Raw genomic sequence first — 25,191 nt, forward strand, 5'->3', positions numbered from 1 at the left:
CATTTTGAGTCACTTTTCTCAGGGGCCTCCTTCGATGCTCCTGGAATGTAATAAATGCATCCCCCACGACCCTCCAATCGGAGTCAATCTTGCTACCTCTCTCTCCTTTACTCTTCACCCACAAACCTGTCCATTTTACTGGCTAAATAGTCCTGTCTACTATCCCCCTCCTCCCTTGCCTTTATCTCTTAGCCAGTGGCCTGCTAACTGCCCTCCCTGCCCCTACCCTGAGGCCATTTCTCCCCCCACTGCTGAGTAACCATTTAAAAACAGACAAAATGATCAAGTAACTGTGACCATGCTCAAAAAACCTCAAAGGCTTCCCCAAACTCTCAAAGTCCCAAATCACCTACACGTGCAGTCTACAGTCTATTCCACATTCGGGGGTCTTTCGATGCCCCTTCTGGCATTGTGAAACCGTCAACCCTTGCACCTAGTTGGCCCTACCCCTTCAGCTTTGGATTGTAGCTCCATCCTCGACTAGAACAAAGGTTCTCTTAGCACCACGGATCTCTCAGGAGTCATTACTAATTGCAAATTTAATTTTGTCCCATTCCCCCATCAACGTTTTCCTTCTCCATCAGCTCTCAAAACTTCACGAGGCCATGGACTCCGTTCCAGTCCCACACTGTGGACTCCCAATTCCTTTAACATGGAAGAAACCTCAATACCTAAGTGATGACCTTAAAAAAAAAAAAAAAATTAGGAAAATTGGGTTGGGACTAATAAAAGGACGGGCTGGTGGTGGCTACTTGTGGTTTCTTCAGCAGTTAAGAACTTATATTTGATGTAAAATAACAGCCTTTGCCCTTTTCCCAGCAGCCCGCTAGGCGGAAGGAAGGCCTTCGCGACTCAAGCAAGGTAGGGCGCACAAGCATGGGACCCGGAGCGTCATCTAGAAATCCGCGCAAAACAGCACTGCCCAAGGGCGTCGTTCTCCATAAAACGAGCCCTCCCTGAAGAGCTCGGTTCCTGCAGGTTCAGGCCGGGACCGGCTCACCTGGGACCGCTCCGCTACACCTGCAGCGGCCCAGCTGAATTGGCCAGTGACCGCGTGGGTGGGCGGACCCGGGTGGGGCGGGGCCCCAGCTTATATAGCACCAGGCCCCGCCCCCTTTGCGGCGTGCGCGCGCCCCCGCGCATGCGCCGTGGGCCGGGGGCGGAGGTTGTGGGCGGCGGTGGCGGTGGCGCGCGCGCTCTCGCTCCCTCGCGCCGGTTCGCGTTCCCGCGCCGGGGTTAAGGCGGCAGCGGCGGCGGCTGCAGCGGCGCGGGGGGAGGGCCGGGAGGGGGGTGGTTGGGGGGGGATGGACCCGGCGCGGCGGCCGCAGCGGCAGGAGCCGGCGCTTGAACTCGAGCGACGGCGCTGGCGGAGACGCCGGCTGCTCCTCCCCTCCCCGCCGGTGAGTGAGCGCCCCCGCCTCGGACGCGGCCGCGGCCCCCTCACGGGCGGCCCCTCGGCCGTGGGTGGGAAGAGCGGTGCGGGAGCGTGGCTGGGTGCCGCCGCTGCGGGCCGGGCCTCCCGCTTGCGGCCTGGCGCCGCTCAGACCGGCGGTCGCCCGGGTTCGAGGCTGAAGCCCCGGGCCTAGGACTCGACCCCCAGCAGCCTGCCGGGCCTCTCTTCTGTCCCCGGCTGGTTCTGCTGTCATTTTGACCCAGGGCTCCCCCTCGCCTCACCCCTTTCCTGAGCAGCCTGGCTCCAGGGCCGAGGTGAGGCAGGGGCGTGTGAGCAGTCGGGCCGAGGCCCGAGGGACCGGGGGCAGCTGGCTCCGTGGGGGCGGGGGCGGGGGCCTGAGGTCCAAGGAGCCCTCGGTCCCCAGAAGTCGGCCCCCGGGGCTCAGCCGTTGCCACCTGAAACCCGTTTCTGTACCTTTGATTTTGAGCTTGTTTTAACGGGAGGAGGGAGCCCGTTGCACGGGGAGAACGGGTGGCGAGGTGGGATGTGAGCCCTGGCTGTCGGGGCTTGGCCCCAGGGCGCCCTTTCTTAACCCTTTTTAGAAAGAGGAAAAGGGGGCCAAGAAGTGAGTGACACCTGCCCCCCGCCGCCCGAGGCCGGAGATCCGGCTGTAGCTTGCAGATCCTTGCTTTTTCAGCCTAAGTGAAGGTGTGTTGGGGTGTCGGTCCAGGGGTTGGTTGGATTCGTCCCTTAACAGCCCTGATGGTGAGGATCCCCCAAATGATTGTTGCCGGAGTTCCTCTAGAGGCAGCCCACTTGAGCATTTGGCCAATTCTTTTTCTTGCTCGAGTGACACATTATACGTTAGGCTAGGTGGGTCCTGGCTGTTTGCAGGCTGCCTTCATCCTGCCTTGTTTGTCAGAGAAAAGAAAGATGACCCCCGCCCCCCATCCAAAGTGATTCTGCAAGTCTGACTTACTGGTCGGAGGTTCCTGAGCCCTGAGCATCTTTATGAAAGATCTGAATCTCTAAATTAGCTTATTAAAAAAAAAAAAAAAACCAAAAAAAAAAAAAAAAACTAAGCCATCCAGGACTTGAAAAAACACAGGTAGCTACTTTAAAATGAAACAAAAGTTTGATCTGTTTATACCTTCTGTCTAGTATCCTAAATTTTGGAAGTGATCGGTTAAACCAAACCTTTGTCTTTTTGAAGTACCTGTATATCAGAATTATTGCAAAGCCTGAGGGAAAGAACCTTAGGAAAATGTTAATGACATAAAATTCCTCCAGGAGGTGGGTACATTTTTTTTTTTCTCCATTTCTAGATAAGGAGATTGAGACTCAAATTGTGAGTAGGTGGCAGTTTTACTAGTGTCCTGTAACAAACAATGCTTATAGGTGGGATTTGAACTCAAAGATACCTTGTCCTGCACCAACAGAGTTGGCTTTTATTTTTTTGAAATCACACACCCACTCTCTGGCTAGTGTAGAAAGATTAAAAAGCTGCTTCTGGTCTGTGGGCGGTAACCTTTTAATTTCTAAAGAGTTTTCAACTGCTTACAGAGTAGATTGTTGATCAGCAGCATAGGAAAAATTTAGATATTAAAAATTCATTAGCATGTGATCTAGATCTGCTATAATTAAGAGCATTTATTAAGGTTTGGCATGGTGTTGGTGCTGTGTACTATGTATAGGAGATGAGATTTCTCAAGTATTTGCATCTTAAGATAAACAGGAGCCCAGTCAGCTGACAATGTTTTGACACTTTGCACTAGTTCAGAGAATCTTTCATGAGCACACAGACCTTGTAGTCTACAATTTGGTGAAGCTGGTGACCACCTTTACTTTATTACTCTCTCCCCCTATTATAATATTTTCCCTTTTCTGCAAGAATTTTTGTTCATATCATAAAACCTATGATGATCGAAGGACTAAGTTTAAACTTCTCCCAGTGGCCCATAAGCCATTTATTAATTTTTTCATCAAATATTTATTGAACCCTTTCTTTGCTCCAGAATTTTTTCTTAAGAATTGGGCTTCAGTATGGGAACAAAAGAGACAAGGGCCTCTGCCCTCCCTGTGCTTTGTTCTGTGTGTCTGAGAGTGAGGAATATAAAACAAATAGAAAAGTAAATAGATAAGATCATTTTAGATAATATAACCAGGAGTCAGTGAAGTTCTTTCGCGGAAGTCAAGAAAGTAAATATTTTAGGCTTGGTGGGCCCTACAACCTGTATTGCAGCTATTTAACTTTGAGTTCAAAGGCAGCCTAGGCAGTAGTAAATTAGCATGCCTGTTTTACAATTAAATTTGGACAACAAAATTTGAATTTCATATAATTTTCACACATCATGAAGTATTCATTTAAAAAAATCTCCCCCAACCTCTTAAATATGTAAAACTATTCTTAGCTTGGAGGCCATTCACACACATGGGACCAGCTGGGTTTGGCCTGAATGTAATCTGACCTTTTATAGAAAAAGTTTACTGACCCCTGATATGAACTCTGAAGGAAATAAAGCAAGCGAGTGTGACAAGTGAGTGACTAGGGGATGGGCAAAGGGTGACTTAGTGAGGGAGGCCTTGATAGGCAGATGTTTGAGTGGTCCTCTGAAAGATGGAAGCTTTCCTGCCTGTAGAAATGAGCTCCTGTGTTCCCCAGCATTGAACTTCCCCCACTTAACAGGTCATTCTTGCCTTTCATTTTGTTCCTTTCAACTAGGTTGCTTTCCTCTTATTGGATTTTAAAATTCTGCCCTTTTCTAGACTTTAGAACTTGAAAGAGATCTTCTCACACAATTCTTCTTTTCTAAAATGTTCTTAGTGATTTTTCAGTCTCTGAACACCTTTTATGACAGAAAATTCATTGCTTTGCAGTAGCCTGTGCAATTTTTAGATTTAATTGTTAGAATGTTTTTCGGAGGATTTGACTTTCCTGTCTTGGAGTAAGCCTGCAATGGAGTGGCACTTCATTCTCGGATTAGATCCTCAATTTAGCACACGAGGCAAAAATCACTTAAGATGAAAACTATACTTTAACATTTCTTAAATTGCTCAAATAGTGTGTGCATGTTTTTGTGTATGTAACTGTATAAAGCTCTTTTTTTTTTTTTTTTTTTTGGTACTGGATATTAAACTCGGGTGCCACTGAATGCCACTGAACTACATCCGTCTTCTTTCTATTTTAACTAAGAGTCTTGGTAAGTTGCTGATAGTCTCACTGAGTTTCTGAGGCTGACCTTGAAGTTGTGATCCACCTGCCTCAACCTCCCAAGCAGCTGGGGTGACAGGCATGCACCCCCGCACCCAGCTCCTCTATAGCTTTTATGCACATTAAAGCCCGAGAGCCACTGAGCTTTACTAAAGAAAGGAGCAAAGGGAGTAAGTTATGGAGATATCTGGGCCTACAAACTATTTTGCTTTTTAAAATATTTCTATCAGAGAGTGGGGGATGGTAAAGAATTCTAGTATTATGTTCCTGCTTCCATGCAGCCTTTAATTCTATTTTTACCTTAAGCCTCTACTACATTAATAAATGTTTATAGATGTACTGTGAATCTTAAGGTAACATAGGAAAGGATGTGGCACATAAAGTGGTCTCTACATGTTTGCAGGATTTGAATCTAGATTTTTGCTTCATTGGACTCGCATATGCAGTGTCCTTTGAAAAGTTGTGGAGAAGAACTCAGCCACCTGCTTTCTATCTTTCCATATTGGCATTTCCTGTTGTGGCTCTACTGAACAGCTGTCACTTTCTTTGTCCTTGATTGTTGGGCACATTTCATCAGAGGTCAACTTGTAAGTTAAATGGGTATATGATGTAACCATTTTTCAGCCATGTGACCCCTAAAGTATTTGAACACTGCTATTATGTGTCCTGTTTGAGGCTTTATTCTTCAGGGCTAAATTTTAAAATTCCTTTTAACTTTTTCTTATCTCCCTTCTGGTTGTCCTTGTGAATGTACCCATTTATCTTCTTTTTTTACTTTGGTACCCTGCAGTACATTTTAAGGTACAAACTCAAGTTTTATCTCCTCCTTGAAGCATCCTTCGTAACTCTCTTCCTTCTCTACATTTCTAATATGCTTTTGTCTATACTCCTTGTTTAATGTTCTCTTATTTTTTGTATCTTTCATGAGTATTTGTCTTACTTTACAGTGAAACAACAAACTTCTTGAAGGCAGAAATCATATTTTAACATCATTTGTGTCCCAGATGCACTAAGTAAAATTGCAAGTTTATAGTCATCATAAATTTTTCATTTTAAAGAGTAAACATTAAAAACAAACATATTTGGAACAGTATTAGGTTTCCTGAAATGTTATGAAGATTACCACTGAGGATTCCTGTCTTCCCTGTACCCAGTTTCCCCCTTTTAAAAACACCTTACAGTAGTGTGGTTCATTTATCACAGTGGACCAAGTACTCATGCATTATTACTAAGTCCATGCTCTATTCATATTTCTGGTTTTTCCCTAATGTCCTTTTTCTGTTCCAGCATCTCAGAACCCCATTCCATCCAAATTACATTTTTGCAGTCATGTCTCTTTAATTCCTCTTGGTCATGACAGTTTCCCAGGCTCCTTGGCACTGTGTGTCCCTCACAGTATTGGAGATTGAACCCAGGATATCTCTACCACTGAACTACATCCCCATCCCTTTTTATTTTTTATTTTGAGACAGGTCTTGCTAAGTTGCTGAGGCTGGCCTTGAATTTAAGATCTTCCTGCCTCAGCCTCCTAGGCATGCACCACCATCCCCAGCTTCTACAAAAATTTTGTTGCTTAGATTGTTCCATCATTGGCCATCAGGAGTTCTTTCAGATTCTGTATCCCTTCTCTTTGACACACCTGATCATTGTGTGTGTGTTTTGGGTTACTTTCTGTCCATTTAAGATGCTTCCGGATTCATCTTTTATATTTTCTACTCTAGTCCTATAATCAGTCATTTCTCCAAGGAGTCCTGATTGCTTTTCTTGGAGAATGGTGTTAGAAACCAGGATCTGGGTGTTGGGTATGCTTGTTGCTACCAAAGTGTAGTTGCTTCTAATCTCTCTTTAGGTGACAGATCAAGGAGATAGAGGTATGCATATTGGCCTTTTATTTTCAAATATCTGTAAATATTTCTGTGTTATCTGTATTGATAGGAAGGTAGGCATGAGTTCATGATGTCTTCAACTCTTAATTGCCACATGGATGATTCTAACCTGCCTTTATCTGTAACCTCTTGCTTCGCGGTGAGAAACCTGGCTCCCGCTGTCCGCCATCTTTTGCTTTAGTTCTTCAGTTCCAGTATCCATATGTAGTGGAATCTGTACACCTGTGGGGAGCTGCTTTATCAGCTAGAATACAGTGCTTATGGATAGTTCCTCTTGGTTTTTTGTCTCACAGACTGCTTGTGTTAGAGCCTAGGTTAGCTCTTGTTCCTCTTCCTCCGTCCTGAGTCTGTTTTATGTGGTTGTGAAGGATTGTGGTGTGTGTGTGTGTGTGTGTGTTGGGGGTACCGAGGGTTAAATCCAGGAGTATTCTACTGCTGAACTACATCCTCAGCCCTTTTCATTTTGATAGGAAGTCTGGCTTGAATTGCCCAGGCTGTTCTGGAACTTGCGATCCTCCTGTCTCCGGCTTCAGAGTTGCTTGGATTGCAGGCCTTCGCCATCATGCCTGACTGAGATTCTTTTGTCCCATTCTGTACTCCATGCAGAGATCCCCATACTTTCTAATTCCTTAAGAATTTGCATTCATTTAAGTTTATTCTTTGCGCTCTAAAGTTCTGTAGCTTTTGATGGACTTTTAATAGCTTATGTTCACCATTAGAGTAGTTTCACAGCACTGAAAAAATTTGTGGTGCACCTGTTTGCTTCTCCCACAACAGCTGTTGGCAGTTACTCACTGGTCTGTTTATTGTCTGTAGTTTTGCCTTTTCTAGAATAACTATATTAAAAATTTTAAATGTTCTCTTTCTTTTTTAAACTAGCAAAGCATTTTATCAAGTAGTGGGAAATACAGGTACCAGATAACTTACACTTGGAGCTGGGCACTGTGGTGCACACCTGTCATCCTGTGGGCTAGGAGGCTGAGGCAGGAGGATCACAGGTTCAAGGCCAGTCTCAGCAACTTAGCAAGACCCTGTCTCAAAATAAAGGAGTAGGGATGCAGTTCAGTGGCAAATCGCCCTTGGGTTCAAGTCCCAGTACCAAAAAAAAAAAAAAAAAAAAAAAGCCTTAAACATTGTTGGGTACATTTTTGTCTGAACGTATGCCATCAGTTCTCCTGGGCACATAACTAGTATATTTCTTAAGATAAATTTGTTGTCATATAAAGCGAAATGTTACCCAGTGTTTTGACTTGGGTAAAATGCTGAAAGATGGCTGCTTCTCCCTGGCATGGTATTCTTTAGTGAATACTGAACTCATAATTTTCTTGTTGTCTCAACTCCATTTTATAGAACAGGGAGTTTTGGTTCAGATGGGATAACAGTAGGTAGACTTCCTCTGGAATTCTGTCACAGAAACATCCTGAATATGTACCACTCAGTTCAGTTATGTGTCTGTAAATAACAAATGGTCTCTCACAAGAGGTTGGGTCTTAAGATGTGCTAGAGGGGCTGGGCGTGGTGGTACATGCCTGTAATCCCAGTAACTCGGGAGGCTAAGGCAGAAGGATCTCAAGTTTGAATTGCCAACCAGGGCAATTTAAAGAAACCCTGTCTCAAAAAAAGTAAACATGGTCTGGGGTTGTGACTCAGTGGTAGAGCACTTGCCTAGCATGTGTGAGACGCTGGGTTCAGTCCTCACATAAACAAAAAATTGTGTCCATCTACAACTAAAAATAATTTAAAAAAATAATAAAAAGCCTGGAGATAGAATTCAGTGGCAATGCACCTGGGTCAATCCCCAGTACCAGGAAGAAAAAGGAAAGAAAAGGAAAAAAAAAAAAAATTGTTAGTGGTCTCAAGTAATCTTAATATATGAACTGTATTTCACATTATGTATTCAGAGGGATAGTAGGCAGGATTCCCATTCTGTAATCTATTTGGCATCAGTGATATTGTATTACAGTGATTTTATTCTTACTAACCACATTTCCCCTGGGGTTTGAACTATAATAGAGTAGTGTCAAATATTGTTGTTTTCCTTTTCCTGTTTCAACATCTGACCCTGAAGCTTCATTTTGCAGCTATTGCTTTGACAAATTCATTTTCTTCAGGAAGACTTGGCAAAAGTTTTCTTCTTTGGCCGGTTTGGGGCATCCTGACCAATTCATTGAAACTTAATGTTTTTCAGATCTCTTAAAAACAGGGAACATTCCTTGCTATCCCTGTAACTCATTTCTAAGTGACTTCTGGATTCCCTGGAGACACTGAAAACTAGGTAAATTTTATATTGACCATCATCACACTGTATCTCAAGGAATTTCTCAGCAGCCCCTTCAATTTTTTTTTTCTTTCTTTCTTTCTTTCTTTTTTTTTTTTTCTTTTTAGATGGAGTCTCACTTTATGTCCCAGGCAGGCCTCCAACCCAAGATCCTCCTGCTGTTTCCCCAGTAGCTGGGATCATAGGCATGCGCCTTCATTCCCAATTTTGTAGGCAGTCCCTTCAAAGGGGACGGGGTTTGAAAGCCACTGCTGGTATAGTAGAACACTGGGATGGGCTAAAGAAGATTTTAGTTTTAACTATTTTTTCAAAAGACTATCCAGGGCTGGAGAGATAGCTCAGTCGGTAGAGTGCTTGCCTTGCAAGCACAAGGCCCTGGGTTCGATCCCCAGCACCACAAAGAAAAAAAAAAAAAAAAGACTGTCCAGACAAGTAGCTTGTTCCTTAGAGCTGCTGCTCCCTTTTTTTTTTTTTTTTTTCTTGGTGCCACAGCAGTTGAACCCAGGGCCTTGAGCATGCTGGGCTGCTCTACCACTGAGCTACACCCCAGCTCATAGAGCTGCTTTTTCTGAAAAAGGAATAACGTTGATTCTAATTTACAGCAAAATGTGATGTTAGTTGAGTTCTGTTAGTCATAGTACTTTGAATTTTGGAAGATGGGCATGTTGGAAGATGGTATATTATAAATTTTTTTTTTTTCTTTTTGTAGTACCTGGGAATTGAACTACCACTGAGCCAGATCCCTACCGCTTTATATTTTATTGAGACAGGGTCTTGCTAAATTGTCCAGACTAGCCTTACCTTTGTGATCCTCCTGCCTCAGCCTCCTGAGTTACTGGGATTACAGGTGTGTGCCTCTGCAATTGGTTTGTGGAAATTCTTCTTAGTGCTACTTTCTTTAATAATCTCATAATAAAAATCCCTTTCATGTATTTGTGTGTTTGTGTGTGTATAATTTTTTTTAATTTATGTATTTATAATTTCCAGAACTCTTCATTCTTTTGTGTGGCTCCAGGTTTCTATGTGATGTCATTTTCCTTCTGATTGAAGGACTTCTTTTAACATTTTTTGTAAAGCAGGTTTGCTGGTGCTGAATCCTTTTAGCTTGTATTTCTGAAGAAGTCTTTAATTTGCCTTCATTTGTAGAAGCTATTTTCCTGGGTATAGAATTCTAGATTGTAGGGCTGGGGATATAGCTCAGTTGGCAGAGTGCTTGCCTCACATGCACAAGGCCCTGGGTTCAATCCCCAGCACTGCAAAAAACAAACAAACAAAAAACAAAACAAAAAAAAAAGAATTCTAGATTGATAGTTTTATTCTTTTAGTACTTTAAAGATGTTGATTCACATCTGGCCTTCATGGTTTCCAAGGAGAAGTCTGCTGTCATTGGGTTTAATCTTTCTTCCTCCGTACATGATGTGTGGTTGTTTTCCTTGGGGTACTTCGATTTTCCTTCCAAAAACCTTTTTTTTTGTGGTTAAATGCACATGATGTAAAATATGTTATCATAACCATTTTTAGATGTACAGTTCATTGACATTCAGTACTCTTACTGTGTAGCCATTATTGCCATCCATTTCCAGAACTCTTTCATCTTGCAGAGCTAAAACTTGGTACCTGGTAAACTCCTAACAGCCCAATCCCCCTCTCTTAGCCTCTGGCATTCTTTCTGCCTGTGAATATGACTACTCTGGGTACTTCATGTAGGTGGAACCAGACAGTGTTTGTCTTTTGTGACAAAATTGTTTCACTTAGCATAATGTACTCAAGTTCATTCATGTTGTGTCATCTATCAGAATTTTTATTCCCTTTTAAGACTGAATAATCAAGGCCCTGGGTTCAATCCCCAGTACTACAAAAAAAAAAAAAAAAAAGACTGAATAATATTCCATTATATGTATATCCTACATTTTGCTTATCCATTCATCCAGGATGAACGCTTGGGTTGCTTCCTTATTTTAGCTCTTAGGAATAATGCTTTTGTGAACATGGATGTGCAAGTATCTCTTAAAGATCCTGTTTTCAGTATTTTGAGTTTATAACCAGAGGTGGACTTGCTGAATTATGGAATAATTCTGAGTGTGTGTGTGTATTTTTTTTTTCTTTTTCTGTTTTGGTGTCGGGGATTGAATTATATTTAATTTTTTTGAGAAATTGCAGTACAGTTTCCCATAGAGGATGTACCGTTGTACATTCCTATCAGTAGTACACAAGGGTTCCAGTTTCTCCACTTCCTAACCAACACACGTATGTATATTTTTTATAGTAAGCATCCTAATTGTGATGGGGTGTTTTTGATTTGCATTTCTCTGTTAGAGGTTTTGAGCATCTTTACTTAATTGGCCATTCATGTATCTTTTGTGTAGAAATGTCAGTTCAGGTCCTTTATGGTTTTTTTTTTTTTTTCTGTGATGGGATAGAACCCAGGGCTTCACACATGCTAGACTCTCACTCTACCACTGATTTATATCCCAGCCTGTTTGCCTGCTTTTGAGTCAGGTTGTTTGCTTCTTGGTGTCATTGTTGAGTTTTAAGGGTTCTTTGGATATGAATCACTTCTTATATATGATTTTGAAATAATTTCTCCCATTCCACTTTCCTGTGACTCCTTTTAAGATTTTTCCTTATCGCTGAATTTAAGTAATTTGATTTTATATGCTGTAGTGGAATTTTAGCTCTTCCTCGAACATATTTTATTTTGACCTTGGTGTTGGTTGAACCTTTCAAATTGTGTGCTTATAGTTTTCATCAGATTTGGAAAATCTTTGGTTATTATTTCTCCATATAGTGCTCCCATTCCAGTTACACATGCACACTGCTGGAGCTCGTGCCGCAGCTCACAGGGGCTCTACTCTTTTCTCCTATCCCCTTGTATTCTCAGTTTCATTTTGGTTAGTTTGGATTGCTGTGTCTTTACATTCACTTCTCTTCTTCTGCTGTTAACCCCATGCAGTATATTTAACTTCAGCCTGCTACCTGTATTCTGCAATCTGAGTTTTCTAGAAGCACAGTGATGTGGTAGGTTTCAAGAAATAACTGAATTTGCTGCCAAAATATGACAGATTTCTAGTTATATACAATCTCCAATAAAGGTACACAAAATCTTACTGTGTGTCAAATTATCTTTGATGTCCCTCAGTTTCCACATTAACTTTTGTTTTTCTGCCAGGCCTACATATGTGTTTATTGGCATGATTATGCTACATTTTCTGCTGACATAGTCATTCCCATTAGTTCCCCCGCCCCTCCACTGTTCTTTAAGGTGCCAAAATGTTCAGTCTGTTTGGCAGACTACCTCCATCTAATATGTACCTGTGCTTGTTTGTTTGTGGGATACAACTATCATCTTGCTATAAAAAACATGAAACAGATTTTCATATTTTATTTACCATTCTGCTTATTTGTTAGTGATCAGAGAGTGGGATTCCCTTCTGAAGTGTACCTTTGGTTGTCGCTCTCATATAACCCCAGTGCTAGCTGACTTGGCTAGTTGTACTGCCTCCATGTGATCTTTTAATGTTGACTGTTGTTAAGTTGAAACACTTTGCAGCCTGAAAAGTGGTGATTGTTGGTCAGCCATTTGCATTCAGTAGTATTTCTTTCTCCTTCTCTTGCTCCTCTGTCCCAGCAGGTATTCCCCTCTGGAGAAGACACCCCCACAGTTAGCACTCACTTCAGATGCTGACCCTCGGTGAACAGCTGCTCTTGGTGACAAGATTTAGAAGACAGAGTCCATCCTCCCAGATTGGATCTCTTTTTGTATGGATCTTCTATTTCTATGTCTTTTTTAAAAAGAACTTTTTTGGGAAACATTTTTGATTACAACTGTTCATCGTCATCTATGCAAAGAAAGGAAAGCTGTTGCTGGGATTTTGAGGAGGTATGTCTTTTTTTCTTCTGCAAAATAACATCACTGAGGCAATGAGCACAGTACAAAATAATGACACAACCATGACACTTTCCTCTCTAGAATTCAGTTCTCTTTCATTCACTCGTTCCATTTTCTTTTTTTTTTTTTTCCTGTAGCTAAACAAGAACTTTCTTACTGTATACAGCATAATAGCTCATGTCTTAACATTCTTACTCAATATTACTCAACCCTGGATTAGACTTAGAAGTAACAGGGAGCAGTTTGAATCTGAATCCTTAAATTGAAATTGTGACTTTGATGAACTTTATTTTTATTCTGCATGAACCTCAATGGTTTGGGGAAAGGTAGTATCCACAGCATAATAAATGGATATATGATTGCATAGTTTGATCCAGTTTCATTTTTATAAGGAAGCGTGATTATTTTGATTTTGAACTAAAAATTGAGAGATCTCAGTCTGTTTTGACGTTATCACTGCCATGCTTTGAGAATTAAATTATGTTTGTTTTCTCACCTCTAAAATGGGCAAATTGTTACTTTATATTCTTCATAGGGTTGTTGAGAATCAAGTGAGAAAATTTTATCAATATGAAGGATGATTATTGCATTGTGGAATTGCAAGCATATCTGTTCTTTTCACACAGTGCCTCAGTTTTTCTGTCCGCTTTGTGATAGTATAGGCCTGCTGTAATCATGAATCAGATTGTTAAATCTCCATTCTTAATCATGGATACACAGAAGTTTTCTAGTACCTTCGTTTTTACCAAATAGGTGCTCAGTGTACTGTATTTTGAACAATGGATTTGTTGAATGTGATGTTAAGAAAAGGCAGCATCTTAGTAAGGAACCATTTTTAAAGATCTAGCAGACACTGCTTTGAAGAGAAAACTCATTTGTTTATTATTTTGTGCATTTAATAGCTGTTGAATGGTGTTTTCTGGGTATTTACAAAAATCTTTGCTTCTGTAGAGCTTGTGTTCTATATCATATGGGGACATAGAGTAAGCAAGGTAAACATGAAACATAAAGATACAGTTTTTAAACTTTTTTTTTTTTGGAGTCTTGCTAAATTGCTCTGGCCTTGAACTCGTGATCCTTCTCTCTCAGCCTCCTGAGTCACTGGGACTAGACACATACTCCACCATCCTTGGCAGTTTTTAAATTTAGAATGACAAGTTCTAATGAGAAAAGTAAGAGCTGAATAGGTTCTACTGAGGGAATCAAGTGGTCACAGGTGGCCTCACAGGTGGCATTTGAGTAGAGGCTTGTGAGAGTTGAGGGAATGAGCCATGCAAACATATAAGAGAGCCTCTGGGCATCGTGAATGGCAAGTGCAAAGGCCCTGAGACTGCAGTGTGCCTGAAGGATGACATGAGTGGCTGCTTGTTTTGTGGTGCCCTACAGAAGGGCTTTTCAAACTTGAGGGTGCATGTGAATGACCTTGGAGATTCTTGTTAAAATTGGGGGTGGGGCGCATTTCCATTAAGCCCTCAGGTGACACTGAGGCTGCTGGTGCTTTGCGGAACTTTAACTTTTACACTGAGTAAAATGGGGTGTCTTAGGAGATTTGGGGCAGTAGGGTGATATGATCTGATTTCCATTTTGACATTTCACTCCTGTGACTGCGGTATTGATCATCAGCTAACTGGTGGTTAGATGCAAAGGCAAAAGCAGGAGTACCAGTTAGGAGTTTGTCATTCTAATTGAGAGAAAAGATGGCAGTTTGCAGTGGAGGACAGCAGTGACTATGGTGACATCGTAGTCTGAGTTGGATAGATTTCAAGTATAGTCAACAGGTTTTGTTGGTAGACTGAATATATACTGGAAAGAAAGTGAAGAATTAGGGCCAATTCCAGGGTTTCGCCCTGAGTTCCTAGAAGGATGTAGCTGCCCCGTGTTGAGATGGGAAAGAGTTTTGGAGGGGATTGGGCTGTTAGGGTACCAAATTTCGGATTTTACATCATGTACATTTAACCACAAAAGAAAATTTGGAAGGAAAATAAAAGTAGCCTGAGGAAAACCACCACACATCATGTGCAGAGGAAGAAAGATTAAACCCAACGACAGTCTTTCAAGACCAGTCTCTTCAAGATGTCCTTGGAGACATGTTATCTTCAAAGAATGTTAGAGTCTATGATTTACACTATATAATACAGAGTATAATATAGAAGGTGGGCAGCCAGGTGTGGTGGTGCCTGTAATCCCAGCTACTAGGGAGGCAGAGGCAAGTTCAAGGGAGTTTGGGCCATTTACAAAACTTGGCGGTACACTGGGTTCAATCCCTAGTACTGTTATTAATAAAAGAAAAAAGTGGGAGGTGGCAGGGAGTTGTGTATTAAAACTAGGTTTTGTTTCCAGTTCTGCTGTTTGCTGTGTACAGTGGGGAATTGGAGATTTAATTTTCCCTTCTGCTTTTGGGGACAGTATTTACCTCTCTGAGTTTTGTATACTGCATGTAATTTATGCCAGCTTAATGCCTGGCACGTAGGTGACATAAAATTAATGCCAATTCTTCTTGGTAGCCACCATTCTGACGGCATTGCTTACATTTTTTCTTTTTTTGTTTATACACTGCAGCAAGGTAAGCCGGGAGGGTCGACCAGCAAATCTGCTGTGTCTTCAGGCTTTATAAATACAGACTAGAGGTGACTGCTTGAGTGTTTCCTTCTGCACCGTGACCAGTCCTTCAGCTGCCAGCAGCATTCTAGGTGTCCAGCAGTTCCATTGAATTCTGACACTGTCTGCCTAGAGTTGGTCTCAGCTCCCACAGGTTAAAGGGCTCAGTCCCACAAAACTGCCCCTGCTTCAGATGCCAGTAACTAGTCCCTGGCCACCCACACTCACACTTTCTGTCCAACTTGGTTACAGATTCAGGGGTTCCCGTGACTTTCCCTCAGGTTCATAATTGACTAGACTCCTAAAACTCTGGGACTCTTCACTTACATCCACTGATTTATTATCAAGGATACAGCTCAGGAGTAGCCAATGGAAGAGAGAGAGCCAGGGTGGGCGTTGCGGTGGGGTGTTTGCCAACCCAGAAGCTCTCCACACCCCATCTCCTGCTCCTCTCTCTTCTCCAGAGGTGAAGGGTTTCAGGACAATTGTCCAGTCTCACAGTTAGTTCTCCTGGCAACCAGCCCCCATTCTGAAGCTATCTGGGGGTCCACCAAGAGTCACCTCATTAGCATGAACTCAGGTGTGGTTGAAAGGAACTTGAATAACAAAAGGTGGGTCTATCACTGATGAAATAGCAAGGGTTTTAGGAGTAGGGTGCCAGGAACCCAAGGGAAAAAACTAAATATGTATTTCTCATAGCACACTGCACTGTTACATAAACCAGATCTCCTTGTTGGTAGAGGTAGGCTTAGAACTTCAGTATTGAGTTTCCTTTGGTCATTGATAGGTTCCTGTACTTAGTTGTGGCACCACTGCTTTGATTCTTGGTAAGGTAAATGACATTTGTTTTTGAGATCCTTAGAAGACAGGTGTCATTGAAACGACTAAATACTATGTTCTCCGGAGTCTTTATCAAATTCCAGTATCCAGTATTGTTTCTTTTTGCTTAGACTTTTGTCCTCAGATGGCTGTACTCTAATCCTGTGACAGAGCTAATTCTGCAGTGGGATGTGACAAAAACAGATCACTTTTCTGACAGGAACAAGGCTCATTTTTCTTAAACTATTGGGTCATGAAATTTGGGTTGAAATGCCTTTTGATGATCTTAATCTTTTTTCGTTCTTGTTGTACTAGGGATTGAACCTAGGGCCTTCAGCATGCCTTTTTTATTTTATTTTGAGACAGGGTCTCAAAAGTTGCCCAGTCTGACCTCGAACTTGTGATCCTTCTGCCTCAGCCCTCTGAGTAACTGGGATTACAGGTGTGCACCACCATGCCGGGCTCTTAATTTCTTTCATGGTAAACAGCATGTGAATTTCCATAGCCAAAAGAGGAAAAGGGTAAATTATTTGGAATTCTAAATTCTTCCCTGCTGGTATAGGTCCACCTTCCTCCATCTGCCTATTTTAATGTGCTAATTGAGAGAGGTGGGCATTAAATATAGGAGATTCCTTAGAATGTAAGCCTTAACACCTTAACACCTGTGTGTGTGTTTCACTGGGCCTTGTGCATGCTAGGGAAGTGCTGTACCTTTATGCTGTATCCCCAACCTTTTAATGTGTATTTTGAGACAGGGTCTTGTTATGTTGCCCAGGTGACCTGGAACTTGTGATCTTCCTGCTCAGCCTCCCGAGTACCTGGAATTACAGGCATGTGCTGTGCTCCCTGGCTTTAAAGGTTTTTAAATGTCCTGTGTACAGAGCAAGCACTAGTCTAACCTAGTACCTAGCAGAGTTCTTGGCACTTATTAGGCACTCAATAAATATTTTGCTCTACTAAGAGTTTAAAGTGTCTGTTCTAGCCTTTGTGTGGTACCAACTACCTGTGTGACTGAAATCCATTTCTCATTTTGAAAATCACTAGAATCCTGCTTTACTCTGTTTCAGTGACTCAGACCGTTCTTCTTAGTTTTAAAAATGTGCCTCTCCTTTGCCTTTAAGTCACTCTGTTGAAAACAAGCAAGTGCAGAGTCATCGGATAGGTTGACTTGAGAAGTATTGTGAAATAACTTACCCTGTGTGGCCTGTTACTACCTTGCTTTTTGTTCTTTCTTTACTCTTGAAGAATAACTTTAGATTTTCTATCTGTACCAGGTTCGGACCAGATATTTAGAAAACAAGATTTCTTAGCACCTGCCCAGAGGATAGAGTGGGAGCTTCATAGGCTGAGTGATTTTTTTCCCCAGTCATTTATCCCCTTACACAATAACTTATGCAGTTAGTTCAGGTCCATGAGAAGACTATTTTTAAAAAAAAACTTTTCTTAAGATAGGTTTGAAAAATCTCACCATAGTCGGCCAGAACTTTTCAGATTTTTTATGTATTTTCCTATGTTTTTATATTTTTTAATTTGGCAGTGATTAAGTATCCTGAAGAAGTATAGTATTATGATTGTTCAGTTTTGAATCTGGTTGAAGAAGTATAGTATTATGATTGTTCAGTTTTGAATCTGGTTTTATTTTACATTTGCTTGTTTTTTTTTTCTGTTATCTAGAAAATGTGCATTGCTCTTTCAAAATCCAGATGCATTTTAATTTGGGGAAGGGTCCTCTCCTCCTCCTCTTTTTAATGGTTGTCTCCTTTTAGGGCACAACAAAGAAAACCCTAACTACCAAAACATTGGGGGAAGAGTTATTTTTGCAAGGTGGAAACAAAACAACTTTATTTCAGAACATTGGAAAGATTGATGTCACTGATTACAGATGCAACATTAACATTCTTCTAGATCTAATACCTGCTAGTTCACTGAAGAACGGCATACTATACTTTTTTTCCTGCTTTGTGGCAGCATAGAGAAGTTAGAGTTCTTCCTTCTGAAGGCTCATTTGAGTCTGCTGAAACAGATGGACAGTAGGCAGATTCACAGGGGAACAGGGTGCAAGTGCCAGTGTGCACAGGAGCCACCACATAAAGGGTTAGAGAGCTGATGGGTCAGGTTTAAATACCCTCATCTTGGTAGAGGAGAGGTATCTGCGCTCTTTTTGTGGGGTAGAAAATGATTTTTAGGGTACAGAATGAGCCTGGAGAACGGACAGTGACTTGGGATCAAGTTCCTCTGGGCTGTAGGTGTAGGTTTGGATGTTAGTCTCTGCTTCTGTTGTATGACTTCAGCCTTCCTTACCTAGTGACCTTTCAGTAAGGTTGAAGGCATTGTGTTCTTCAGAATTGGAGGATCCAGTTTTTAGGTAAATAACTCCAGAGAAAGCCCTTCCTTGCTTTCGCTGCTCACTGGGTGGGGTGGTCTCAGCATGAAGTCTGGGGCAGCATGTATATATGTATGCATACCTAAAAATATATGCACACACCTTTTTTTTTGGTCCTAGGGATTGAACTCAGAGGCTCTTAACCACTGAGCCACATCCTTAGCCCTTTCCATTTTCTGTTTTGAGACTGGGTCGAAGTGAGTTTCTCAGGGCTGAGGCTGGCTTTGAACTTGCCTCTGGGATTGTAGGCATGCGCCACCACCCGACTGATGCTGCATATTTTGAGGTATTATTTTCTGAGCTCCAACCACAGTGTGGAGGCAAGAGAGGATCAGGAAACCTTCTCTGAGATAAAGATCAAGACCTGCCACTGAGTGTTACCATTGAACACCAACTCTGCTCAGTATTGTTAGGAGATTGGGATTTGACATGACACTTAGCTTCAAGAACCTTACATTCTAGCAAGGAAAGAGGAAACCATCAAGAATAACGGTCGAAGGCCACGTGGTCTGTATGATGGAAATGCAAGAAAAGGAGAGCAGGTGAATGCCGAGGTGGTTAGACAAGTGTTTGGTCTGTGGTCTGTATTTACATTCATTCAAATACTTGCTGGAGAAAAGGGATAACATTGCAGGTAGGAAAGATGCGTGATGAAAGCATGGAGACAAATTAGCCTTCCACTGTGTGTTTCTGCATGGTGAGCCAGACTCACCATTGACCTTTTGGGGATTCGAGCTTAACTTTGAATAAGGTCATTTTAAGATCCCATTTGAGAAGCAGAGTTGAAACAAAGGACAACTGGAGGGCTGTTTTTTTTTTTTTTTTTTTTTTTTTTTTCTTTCTGATAGAATGAATTGTCTCATTCTTTGTTATTTTAACTCATAGGTGGGCTTTTGCAGGTGAGGACAGTTGGAAGTGTCAAGGTGTTATAATCCTGAAATTATGTGAAAGAAATGTCAAAAAAATAACTTCGTGTCATATATTGAGAATAAACATTTGTAAAAATGCTGTGAAGGAAAATTGCTGTCTCAGTTAGATGTGGGGGCGCACACCTGTAGTTCCCGCTCCTGGGGAGACCGAGGTGAGAGGGTGTCTGTGATCCAGGAATTCAAGGCCAGCACTGGCAATATAGTGAGACTCCACCTCAAAACACAGACAGAAACCCAGAAAAGGAAATGATTGCTCTCTCAAGACATCTGCTTTTTCTAAAGTATTTCAAGTTTCAAACTGGAACTTTAAAAAAAAATCAGCATGCGACAAACTATTTTATGATAATTTGCCAGTTCATAGCGAGTAAAACCAGTATGTACATTTTGTGTCTTTATGGCAAATAAGGCTGAGTGTATTGAATTTTGATCTTCCCTGTATGCATGAGCCAAGAATTCTGTCTGTAGCAAATAAAGTGAAACTACAAATACAGCTGTGAGCCTTTGTATACCATTAGGAAGCAAGTGAAAGACGAAAGACGGAAGGCTCTAAAGTGTGTTTATTTCATGATCTAAATTTAGAAATCACTGTGGTAAAGGTCAGGTTGGGATGTGAAGGCATCCAAAATAGTGCATTCCATTTTGATCTGCATCTCTTATTCTGCTGTTGATTAAGAGCAGTGAGCCCTTAAAATGTGTGTGGTAGCTGTGATCTCTTACATAAGCTTCGTGTGGATGACTCCCAAATCTGCATCTTTGGCCTATTCTCCCTACTGCCTGCTGGATCTGAATCTCTCTCTCTCTCCCCCTCCCTCTCTCCCTCCCTCCCCCTCCCCCTCTCCCTCCCTCCCCCTCCCCTTCCCCTCCCTCTCCCCTGCCCTCCCCCCTCTATTTCTTTTCATTCCCATGTGCTTCTGTCTCCTCATCTTCATCAATGCCTCATCATTCACTTAACTAGTCCACAAAATTCGGAATCATCTTTGATTTCTTCCTTTTGTTTTTAAACTTCTAAAGTAATTTTTACTGAGACTCAGAATGTTCCTTTGTTCCTGCATTCACTTGGCTTTATTCTGACTCATTTATTGAGCCCCTTTTATGTATGAGGTACTGTACAAGGTACTAGGAATGTAGTAGAAAATAAGACAGATTATTTCCTTGCAGAGTTTATAGTCCAAGCTTTGATCACTTTCCCTCTGCCCCTGTTGGGTATTGGGGTAGCCATCCTTATTCTTCTGGTTATAGCATAAAATATATGCTTATTTTAAGAAGTGCAAGAATAACAAATGTGTAGCATCTTAGGATACTTTAGCAAACCTGCAGAAGGAAGCCGAGGTAGCATTGTGATAGTTTTTAGAGGGAGCGGGAACCTGAGGCTTCTTTTGCATTCTTTGCATTATTTCACAGTTAGTTCTGGGTAAAAATAGTCTTATCTTTTATAAACAAGAAAGTGGCATTTCAGGGTGTGTTGGGGATGGAGAGGATGTGATTCGATCCTCTCATTCTGGGAGACTTGCTGAATGAAGAGTGGTTCTGAGCCTGCCTGCCTTTCTTGTCTGTCTGTCCTTCGGTACTGGGGATTGAGCCCACGGGGCTCTATCACTGAACCACATCCTCAGCCTTTTTATTTTAACACAGGGTCTTGCTAAACTGCTTAGGGTCTTACTAAATTGTTGAGACTGGCCTTGAACTTCGTGATCCTCCTGAGTAGCTGGGATTACAGGTGTGACCACTGTGCCCACCTTTAAGATTCCTATTCACTGATAAGGAGAACATGTCTGAAAATAAAAAACTAAAAGGACTGGGGCTGTATCTCAGTGGTAGAGAGCTCCTGAGTTCAATCCCCAGTACTGCCCCTGCCCCACAAAACCAAAACAAGAACGACAAAAAAACCCCAAAACATTTTTCCTCTATTTACAGAGTGGCACAACTACTGCCACAGTGTGATATCTAATTTCAGTATATTTTCATCAACCCTAAAAGAAACCCTCCGTGCATCTGGTAGTCATTTCCCATTTTCTCTCATCCTAGTCTTGGGTAACCACTAATCTGTGTTTTCTTTTTCTAGGGATTTGCCTAGTCTGCATACGTCATATAATTGGAATCTTATATTGTTATTGGCTTCTTTCAGTTTGCATATTTTTAAGGTTCATCCATTTTGTAGCCTCCATCAGTATTTTTTTTTATTGCCAAATAATGTTCTGTTCTGTGCATATACCACATTTTGTTTATCCATTTATCAGTTTATCTGCATTTAGTTTGATTCCACCTTTTGGTTGTTAGGAGTAACACTGCTGTGAACATTTATGTCCAAGTTTCCAGGCGGGCACTTGTGCCCAGCAGTGGAATTGCTGGGTCATATGGTGTCTCTTGTTGAGCATTGTGAGCACCTTCCAGACTGCCAAAGTACTTGGGCCACGGTACCTTTACCTTGGTTATATTTTGACTTTAATTCTCCTAACAGATGCGAAATGGGTATTTCATTGTGGTTTCATTTGCATTTTCCTAATGACTAGTGGAGTGAGTAGTTTTTAAAACATTTGTATTGGCCATTTGGGTATCTTTGGAGAAATATATTCAGATTCCTTTTTAAAAAAATTCGTCGTCTTAATTATATCTTAAGTTTTGCTTTTAACAGTGAGACTTTTTAGTCATTTGAAAGATGATAAATCACTTGCAAGGTTCTTGTTTTTCGTAATAATTCTTTAATAATTATTTATGTTTTTGTTTACCTCTGCTGCCCTCCTCCCACTTCTCAAAGCATTGAAAGTATTATACAGGTCTTTGTCCCGTGATAAAAATATTTGGGTTATTTTCGCCCCTTACATGACCACAAATAGGTGGTTGGAAAAAAATGTTTGAATCCTAGATAGTCTACACATACCTAGTTTAATAGATTAAAGGTCTTTAAAAATTATTTATTGTTTTCTTTTTGTTTTAAAAGTAGTAACATGTTATTGTTGGGCAGGGCCATGGTGGTCTATGCCTGTGATCCCAGCTACTTGGGAGGCTGAGGTAGAAGGATCACAAGTTCAAGTCCAGCCTGGGCAACTTAGACCCTGCCCTGTCTCAAAAAATATAAAGGGCTGGAGATGTAGCTCAGTTGAAGGGCACCCCTGGGCTCAATCCCCAGGGATATGCCAGAAAATAAAATATGAAACTAATAAATATTTGCTATAGAAAAATATAAGAAAGGCTCAGATAAATATTAATCAGAAAATTATTCCTGGTCATTTTCAGTGATAACCAGTGTCATTTTGATGCACATGTACATTGTAGCCTTAGGTGCAAACATGCCCTTTATGCACATATTTGATCTGGATGATAGTGTGCACACTGCTTTTCATTTTTTTCTAACCTGGTCCTTCTTTTTTTAAAACATTTTAAAATTTGTTCTAATTAGTTGTATATGACAGTAGAATGCATTTATATGTTTTGATCATAAATAAAATGTACTTTCTCAGTTTTCTGATTGTACATATTGTAGGATCACATCGTTCATGCAGTCGTGTGTACATGAGGTAATAATGTCTATTATACTCTACTGTCCTTCCTATCCCAAACCTCTTCCCCTCCCTTCACTCTCCTCTAGCTAATATAAAGTAACTATTATACCTAATATAAAGTAATCTGTTTCTTCATAATGAAGGGTTGTTGATTCCTGAAGGTACATGGGTGAAAAATGTTTAGCTGTTTAGCATATGTATTTTTAAAATTATTAGGTATTTATAAATTAAATGAACTATTGGTGATTATTTCCTGCTTTGTTTTATATCATCAGGTGTTTTTTTTAGTGCCCCAGACATTGTTTTTTCAATTGTCATTGGTGGTAAATTAAAAATTGTGCACTTGTACTGGTGTAGGAAGATAGACAGCCATGTATCCTCATAATCATGGATGCTAAATTATGGTGTGCTCCTGATTAGTGGAAAGTTTGTTTTTCAGGTGAGCAGTGGCAGGGAGGCAGTGTAAAATTATATTAGAGCAAAACAGTCAAAAGGTATTACATCTACATATTTTTTAAAACATTGCTACAGTGCCAGGAAATGTGACTTTGAGATACCACCTTTTTCTCCTTATTAAAGGTTTAAATGTAGCATATGAAAATATTGCAGTGTATATGGCAAAATGAGGGAAATGAAACTGTGGACAAATCAAAATCTTAATAGAAATTAGCTGTGGATTACAAGATTGTTTTTGTTCCTTCAGATTACTTCTGTATTTATTTGCATCAGGTTATTTTTCTCGGTTTACCAGCTACCATGATTCTGTACGTCATATTATTGCTTTGACAGTTTGGGAAGAAGAAAAAGTTTTTTCAGATATGCATATCTTTAAGTGTATTCAGGATTCTTTCTAAGATAATCAGTTACTTATATAAATTGTTATTAAAACTAGTAGAAGAAATCATGATATTTACCTATGCCTGAGAATAAGAAAGTCTATCTTTCCCAATGGAGGTGATGGGAACCAAGAGGCCATTAAGCGAAACAAGGTAGTTCATCATTTGTATGTTTTAATCCTCTTATTTTTTTTTCAAGTTTCTTCATTTCCATACATGCTTGTAAGTATTAAAATCTGAGGACATTGAAAAAAGTGGTTTTGATCCTGAGTACTGAAACTTTTCCTTTTTATAAGAAAAAGTAAATGTAAAATGAGAGATTAGAAATGATCCCTTGTCTCCTGTAATTCTCTGATTGGTTCTTATTTTTCAGTGTCTTAAAGCTGTTTAAGAGTTTGCTAAGATACCTTGGAGGATAGTGCCTTGTGCCTCTATGCCCACGTAGGAGAGGCGGCCAGTCTGGTGGTTGAGGGAGTGAAGTTCTGACTTTTTTACTTGCTGGCTGTGTGGCCTTCAGCAGGTCACTTGGTCCTCATTTTCCTCATCTGTAAGATGTGAAATAACAGCAAAGACCTCAGGATTGTTGTGAGCATCAAATGAGATGATGTGTTAAGAGGCCCTGGGATCTACAAAGTGCTATTGAATGCAAGGAGGTGCTATAAAAAGAGATCTCCATGTAAGAATAACTGTAGTTTGATGTTCATGTGCATTTGTGTTACCAGCATCACACAGAATAGTCCCACACTCAGAGGATTTCCTTGTCCAATATCCCCGTATTGTTGTCATACCTCCCTGTCCTTGTCTCTGTCCCCTGGCAACCAGTAATCTGTTCTCTATCTCTTTAGTTTTGTTACTTTGAGGATATTAGGAAATGGAATCACATAGTATAAATCTTTTGAGATTGACACTTGTGTGTGTGTGTGTGTGTGGTATCCAGGATCAAAGTAATGGCCTCATACATGCCAGGCAAGTACTCAGTCACTGACCTGCATCTCCACTCCTGAGATTGGCTTTCAAAAACATCCACTAAGCATCATGCCCTTGAGAGCTGTTGAAGTTGTAACATATATCAGTATCAGTAATTCCTCCCCTTTTTTGCTGAGTAGTGTTCCTTGGTATGGATGTGCCAGTTTTTTTTAAACATTTACCTGATGTGGGACATTTGTATTGTTTACGGTTGTGAATATTACCAGTAATGCCATTGTGAACATTCTTGCACAAGTTTTTATGTGAACATACATTTTCATTTCTGTGGGAGTAATGCCCCAAAACGCAATTGCTAGAATGTATGGTAATTGAATATTTAATTTTATAAGAAACTGCCACACTTTTCCAGAACAGCTGTATCATTTTACACCCCTACGAGCAATGTGAGACCACTGATATTCTTTTATTCCTTGTTCATTCTTTTTCTATCACATACGTGGTGCTTGATGACAGAAAATTTAAGAAAGATTTATGTAGGAAAA

At 40.9% G+C, this 25,191-nt stretch overlaps 1 protein-coding gene across 3 annotated transcripts in view; it reads left to right on the forward strand.

Moving 5' to 3' along the window:
- The first annotated feature begins 1,281 nt into the window (after window positions 1-1,281).
- Window positions 1,282-25,191, forward strand: part of Tmcc1 (transmembrane and coiled-coil domain family 1) — a 161,045-nt gene continuing 137,135 nt past the window's right edge. The window contains exons 1-2 of one of the 3 annotated variants that reach the window (XM_047534571.1): window positions 1,282-1,400; window positions 12,400-12,648. The gene's annotated coding sequence lies outside the window, so the exon portion shown is untranslated. Of the gene's footprint in view, window positions 1,401-9,598; window positions 9,616-12,396; window positions 12,649-25,191 lie in introns of those variants that run through there. The other 2 variants (XM_047534572.1, XM_047534573.1) reach the window with 2 other exon arrangements.

This window comes from Sciurus carolinensis, chromosome 19, assembly GCF_902686445.1.
Source record: "Sciurus carolinensis chromosome 19, mSciCar1.2, whole genome shotgun sequence".
NCBI classification, from domain to species: Eukaryota; Metazoa; Chordata; class Mammalia; order Rodentia; family Sciuridae; genus Sciurus; species Sciurus carolinensis.